The 7,462-nt window shown below is 39.4% G+C and overlaps 1 long non-coding RNA gene across 1 annotated transcript; it reads left to right on the plus strand.

The window, feature by feature from the left end:
* The first annotated feature begins 3,670 nt into the window (after positions 1-3,670).
* LOC134211717 (uncharacterized) lies at positions 3,671-4,360 on the plus strand. The gene is made up of 2 exons (XR_009979075.1): positions 3,671-3,991; positions 4,057-4,360. It is a non-coding gene; the product is annotated as an uncharacterized LOC134211717 (long non-coding RNA).
* Positions 4,361-7,462: the final 3,102 nt, after the last annotated feature.

Genomic DNA, 7,462 nt, shown 5'->3' on the forward strand with positions numbered 1-7,462 from the left:
TCAAACTTTCACATAACATACCATGGAGCCTCGAAGCAGAAGCTATTTGCCCCTGCTGCGATTTGGGCTGCGACCCGCATGCTCGACCGACAGCAGTCTGTCTCCCGGCTCCGGTCTTTAATTCAATTAACAACCAATAACACCAATCCCATAATCGTTAAGCCATCGAATCAACCGGCAATAAATTTCCCAGCCGGTGGCCCCCACCAAATGAGGGACAATTTTGTTTACCCCAAACAAATTCGACCCACTCTCATCGGTCGGCAGCCGTGAAATCGATCGGGTGACCCTTCCGTTTTGCAGGTTGTTGCAATCAACGCTGCAATCATCCGCTCAGGCGGAAATGCTGAATGCGATGAATTCCTTCTTTTTATCGCCCGTCGCGTGATTTTAGTTGCCCACAAAAATTGGAAATTCCGCCCGACACAGCTCCTTGTCGGCCACCAAACTTCGGATCGGAACGGCATCATCAACCGAACTTCATCAGAAGCCCATTCCAGCAAGTCACGATCGCCTGCCGGGCGAGTCTGCAACCGGCCTGTCCGGCCACGCGACTTACCGAAATTTTATGATTGTCGTTTTCTTTACTCGCTGTTGATGATCGTCGCTCGCTTGATCGGTCCGGCGATGGATACTTGCGGGTCTTGCTTCAAGAATTCAGAACACTGAGTGGTCACTAATGAATATGGCCCCATCACGATTTTGCTGCAATGCAATTCTTGGATAGCGCCCGTTAAAAAAATCGATGCATTCTGAACCGACTGACGACGTTTTATGCACTCACTTTATAATCGAAAAGTGAAGGTATAAAAAATGAGAATCTGGAATTTTTGGGATTTGATTATGAGGGACGATCTTGATTAATAATTATGCACAGTAGACGACGGAGTGAAGATTGCCACGATGCCAGCGGGTTTGAGGATTTGATTGATTAAATAACATGTGCTGATTGATTTTGATTTACGTTTAGCGTTTATTGCAATTGGCTTCAGGATAGCGTTCAATTGCTAACATTACTTTCCGTAGTAGATCCGCAGATCATGTTTCACTACCATATACGTCGTGTTGACGACAACTCCAGAAAACTTTTACGGGTTGTGCAGACCATCGTTTGCTTGCTTTTCTTGAGGTGTCAGAAATGTGATATGGCTGAAATGGAATTTTTGTTTGTAAATAATTTCTGTAAAAAAAAAAGTCAGACGGGACTCAAACCGGGATCCAACTATTATTACTTACTAGCAGACCCGACCCAGACTTCGTTTCGTCTAAAATTGATTTATTCTCTGATTAGTTCTGATTCAACTGTATGGGAGCCTGCATGCATCCGCTGAAAGCGCACAAGGCTTAAGCCTTAGTCCTGGTGATACACGGGACACTAAACAGACCTAACACGACGGCCCTCCAACGAGGCAGAAGGTTTGCGCAGGCCCACTAAACCGCCTGTTAACAAATAATTACGAACTACATAATAATAGATAATACGACTCGATTCAATCGGCAAAGACCTAAAGGACGAATAAAGGGTCAAGATTGTAAGCTTGAAACATGGAACTGCAAGCCGCTAGGTTTCGCAGGTTACGACAGAACGATCTACGATGAATTCATCCCCGCAACTTAGAAGTAGTAGCGCTGCAGGAAATCTACTGGACAGGACAGAAAGTGTGGAAAAGCGGGCATTGAGCGGCTACCTTCAGCACCGTAGCGTGCGGTTGCCCAGGTTTGCCCCCGCCAAGGAAGCCAGCCTTTAGGGGGCGCCGAAATCAAGAATTACACTATGAGAACAATTGTATTAGCTCGTCTATGAGGAGTCGATAAATAGAGTACAAAATCCAAAAGTTTGTGGTACAGATATTTTGAGCAATCTAAATCAGAGAAAAAATATTTCTTTTCTTTCACATCAACTAGTCATATGGATTGTTCTTAGCTTTGAGATCTATTCCGGTTTCTCAAGAACTTTTGGAACCGGTTACAAGGGGCTCTAATGGCTGATACCGAGAAGTAGTAATATGGTTTTTGTGTGAATTAAATTTATATAAATTTTATAGTTTTTCTTAGGAAAAACTCCATGTGGCTCGAAAAAAGATCGTTATGGCCGCATTGGGCCAAGCGAAATTTCCAATTGCTGCAGTCTTGAAACTTATGCCAGAGCCGTTAAATATTGGATAAGCAGCGATATTATGAGTTTGATTTGGTATGAGTTGGGTATTTAAAATAATGGTTCTCATTAGAAATACTAGAACAAGAGATCGGCGAAGACGCCATCTTGTATCCAATCGAATCGCCAAAAGTGGTTCCATTTCGTAAACAAAAAGTTCAAGTGCTGCCAGTATTATTTCCACGATTTCATGCATTTTCATACGTTGCCATTTCGACAGTTTTTCGCTCCGCCGGTCTCTGGTTATAGGGTTGCTAGTTCTCATTTGATAAATTTGCTGAATATGAATATCTGCAACGAGAAATTTAAGCAGCAACAAATTTGCTTTGCTAGAACTTTTAGTTTATTGTTTAATTTATTGTGGAAGACTTTCCTTAATAACTCTCGGTGTTCATAACAGGTTTTTCTTCTATTATCAACAATAAAATCAGGTCCAGATTGGTTCGAATTTTATCGAATTTTAGAGTTGGATTTTACTGACCCGACTTTGTTCAGAAATACCTAAAAACTACTGAAAGACCCATTCCAAAGTTTGATTTTTCTCAACTGAATAGGTTTAATGCCGATTTCAGTCACCAACTGACTCACTTTTGACTTGATCCGACTATGTACGATAGCGATTCCGAACATCGAACAACATCTAGAGCTGGGTTTCATTGACCCAACTAGGTCACCATGTTTCTCTAAACCATTGACCTACCCACTCCAGGGTTAGATTTTCTTAATCCGATTAGGCATTGAATTTCATTGACGCGACTAAATCCAGTAATTCCTTCAAACCACCGATCAAGCCGCACCAGCTTTGGATTTCTCTTGATACAAATAGGTTCAATGGTGCTTCCTATCATCAAACAAACCCGCTATAAAATCAAGATTCGACTCTGGTCATGATCATCGACCATCTTTCTCTATACACGTATTGAACCTAGTAGTGGTTCCAAATAACAGACGCCCCACTGTAGAAATAGATTTTAGTCAAAACAGTGACGAGAAATGTCATATCGATGTCATGGGACTACCTTGCTAATAACTTTTCTCACAAGTCATTTTCAATTATGTTTTCCATATAAACATGTAGCCCTTAAAAAATCCGATTTTTTTTTCTAACTGGTAATTTCGCTAAATATGATAGTGGCGGCGTGAGAGCCGAATTAGTGCCAAATGTCATTAATGTCATGACATTTCGTGACATTTTTTAAATCTCGCTCTCATTGCTTACCAGCCCCGTGGCAAGAGACGCTTCTCAGCGTAGCGAACATCTTCATGAATATGTCCAGCATACATTTTGAAAATAACTTCTCCTGAATCGTGCCTTTACAGGCAACTGGATTTTATCCAAAATATTGTTGGCTACACTTTTTCAATTTGGTAAAAAATAATACCAGCTATTATGGGCATGTAAATATAATCCTAAAACATCTTTCAGCACACAAATTATTTCATTTTAATTTCACTAATGAATGTTGTTCGATTTGCATCCCCGGACCATTTCAACTGTGATGCTCACCACACGGATAAACTCAGAAACTCATTAATGAGTAAAAAAGTACTCATTCTGAGTTCATGTATGTAGCTGCCAGAAAATGGGGAAAATTTGACAACTTCAAATGTGTAAAAAAACACCCATTTTGAGAATGTTGTTTCGGTTACAAAATGATTATCTTTTACTCCTAAATGGGTGAAAAAATACTTAGGGGGTAAATCCGAGCCCATTAGAAAATAAAGTGTTTTTACGCGTTATATTCCCCGTTATAATCTATATATTTAATTCATTTTGAGTTGCTAGAACTTAATATTACGACCGTTAAAGACATGGAGGAGTTAGTACGTGCAAAAGTAAGTACGCACTTGGTATTTTCACTTTGATTTTTATTCCGACTGTTCGATAAAATTTGTTTCAGCATCCAGAAGCCTCGGGAGCAACATGATGGTAACATGGAACAACATTATAGTTCAGCACGGAGCCTATTATCACATTTTCTACGAAAACCAAGGGGAATGACAAGTTTTTCCAAGTCGAAACATCCAGAAAAAAAGGCGGCACATTCCACAAAAAAGACAACAAAACCCGCATAAGAAATGCCGCGATTCTGTTCTGGATTTTTAGACTTGGAAAAACTTGTGTAGTTGCCTTTGTCAAAAATATATTTTAATGTAAATATCCTTAAACATTCTTCATATAAATAAATGTATTTTTAATGTTCATATGGTTTCTTTTGCTATTTTGTTTTGAAAACAGAAAAATTATTCAAAATATTCGAAGAAAAATATTCCCAAAGCGAGTAAAATATACCCATTTTAAAGTTTTAAATCATTCCCTAAAATGGGTAAAAAAGTCCCATTTTTTGACAGATATCGCGTTTACTCATTAATGAGTAAACAGTGTTTTACTCATTTTATGAGTAGATCCACTTATTCTCCAAAAAGAGTGAAATTTTACTCATTAATGAGTTTCTGAGTTTGTCCGTGCACAGTATAAACAATAATAATATATTTTGTTTGATTCGGAGCGGGAGAACAAGTTACGAAATATGATTTCGTGTAGCATTTAATTTCCCCTGCAGATTCCCTCCAATTCGTATGTTTATTATATTTTATCATCAAATAACATAATTTCCATGGTCAAAGATGTAAATCTTGCAAATAATTTGAAAACAAATTTCAGATTTAACCAAAACAAATAGTAAACAAAACACATGATGTTTATTTTCGTGCAATAACAGCGGACGGTAATGAGCTACCGTCCGTGGACATGGTGGCTAATGTCAAACCGCTTGTAATAGTATAGGACGCCAGGGGGGTGTTGCTTACGTTTGTATTTAGTACAATGATCTGTTCGACAAAGTACTACATGTTAATCACTGGAACTGTAAATTACTTTTGAAAAAAGTTATTAGGACATTAGTAATAGCAATGAATAGAGGTAATAAACTAAAGAGGACGATTGTCGCTGCGGTTCCCTTTGTTATCGTCCCCAAACATGTTGGGTACCTATCTGTCAAAACGTTCTGATTTTTCCTTCGTTGACATTTAGTGCCCTATCCTCGCCAGCAAAAGATGTTTCGCCAGTGACGACAGCGACAATGTCCCTCTATGGTTTATTACCTCTATTTAGCAATGCAATGCAAAGTTTTAAAATTTCTCAGAGGATTCCCACTTCTTCTTCTTCTTATTGGCATTACATCCCCACCCTAGGACAGAGCCGCCTAAAGTGGGTTGCAAGTGCTGGAAGTGCTTAGTGTTACTAAGCACTTTCAGCACCTTGCAACCCACTAGACTTTCACAGACCACATTGTTCCTGCACATGAGTTGTAATTTGAAGCACCTTTGAACAATTAAACATTTTAATCTTACGCTTTCAAAGTAAGATCCAAATTTTTCTCTAAATGTAAAATGCAAATATATTAGTTTCCTTAGTAAGTAAGGGGCGCCTAACAAAGGTTTTGCCAAAGGCGCTGATACCCTAAGCTACGGCGCTGGCTACCTTCTATCAAAGCTGTGGCACCACTAACGAGCTGGGAGCCGGCTTTATAGTGCTGGGCAAGATGCGCTAACGCGTGATTGAATGGCAGCCATGGCAGGATGTGCAACTTACCCAAACAGCACACTTGTTATAAACGAGTTGCTGTCACTTATATACGACCAAATCCAGTCATATTTGAGTTGTTGCAACTAAATTGGTCTAAATTGTGCTACTCGGGTACTTACTTACTTATGAATCCGGTACACCTCCGGTGGTGCAAAGGGCCGACTTGAAAAATCTCCACCCTGAGCGTTGTCCAGCTATCACTTTAACCTGTTGCCAGATTAGATTTCGGTCGACTTCTTTTATTTCTTTATTGAGGCTTTGCAGCCAAGGATGGGCAAGCTGAGGATAAAAGGCCGATTCTCCAACTATAGCATCATCACTGTGCATTGTCCACACGAAGGGAGACCCGACGACGAGAAAGAAGCGATCTACGCACAGCTGAAGCAAACATACGACGGATGCCCACTGCGGAACGTCAAAATCGTCATCGGCGACATGAGCGCACAGGTAGGAAGGCAGGAAATGTATAGACCGGTCATCGGACCGGATAGTCTGCATACCATATCGAATGACAACGGCCAAAATGCATAAACTTTGCAGCCTCCTGCGGAATGGTAGTCCGAAGCACCTTCTTTCCCCGCAAAAATATCCACAAGGCCACCTGGAGATCATCTAACCAAAAAACGGAAAACCAAATCGACCACGTTCTAATCGACGGTAAATTCTTCTCCGACATCACGAACGTCCACACCACCTGAATCCGACCAGTACCTCGTTGCAGTATGCCTGGGCTCAAAACACTCGACGGTGTCAACACGCGTCGGAGTCGTCCGCCGCGGCTAAATATTGGCCGGCTACAAGACGGTAGACTAGCCCAAGACTACGCGCAGCAGCTGGAAGTGGCACAAAATGCGCTCTCTAGTTCAGCCTACTTTGATCGATCTAACGTTTATTTCCTTACGAAAACCGTTTTTTAAATATATTTTTATGTATTAATTTTTCGGGATACCTTGTATGGACCATATTTAGAACTTCTAAAGACACATCTTTTGTTGAAAACCCATGGACCTATCTCGTTTATTTATCACAAGTTATAGCCGTTTTTCGACTAAAACATATTTTTTTCAAAATCAAACAAAACGCTTTAAACAAAAAACGCTCTCTCAGTCTTCCCACCATAAACGAAGAAAAGTGCGAGCTTTCGAATAGAACCAATAGATTGAAAATCGGTTTGCTCCATTTTGAAATATACGCATATGAAAAAACATGTTTTGACCCTTCCTTCGGAAGTGTCTATAATTTCACTTTGTATGCGTTACGCAGGTGTGTTACGTATTAATCTATCAATAAATCACGTGAATTATTAAATAAAATGTATGGTATTTGAAACAAATTCACTTTAATATTGAAAATATAATTATAGCAAATGATGTGATATGGAAATATGCCTATTTTTCTAATTTGTTTCAAAGTAGTAAATGATTTAAATGGAGGAACATATAAAAGCATGCACAAAAAATCTTCTCAGAAAAGCAAAAACGTAAAAATTGAAAGGGATTTCAAAAATTTCTTCAGTGGAAGCTAGATAGCAAATGTGAGCATGTTTTGAGACACTAATAGACTACTCATATGCATGTATGTGTGCGTATGTGTGCAAATTCTGAAATTCACTACCATATAAATCTCACTCATTTTTAAGGTATTAAACAAGATTAGTTTTACAAAATTAGGCATCCATGAGGCGAAATATATGTTATTATTGAACGCTATTGAGTTTC

Source organism: Armigeres subalbatus, chromosome 1, assembly GCF_024139115.2.
Source record: "Armigeres subalbatus isolate Guangzhou_Male chromosome 1, GZ_Asu_2, whole genome shotgun sequence".
Taxonomy (NCBI): domain Eukaryota; kingdom Metazoa; phylum Arthropoda; class Insecta; order Diptera; family Culicidae; genus Armigeres; species Armigeres subalbatus.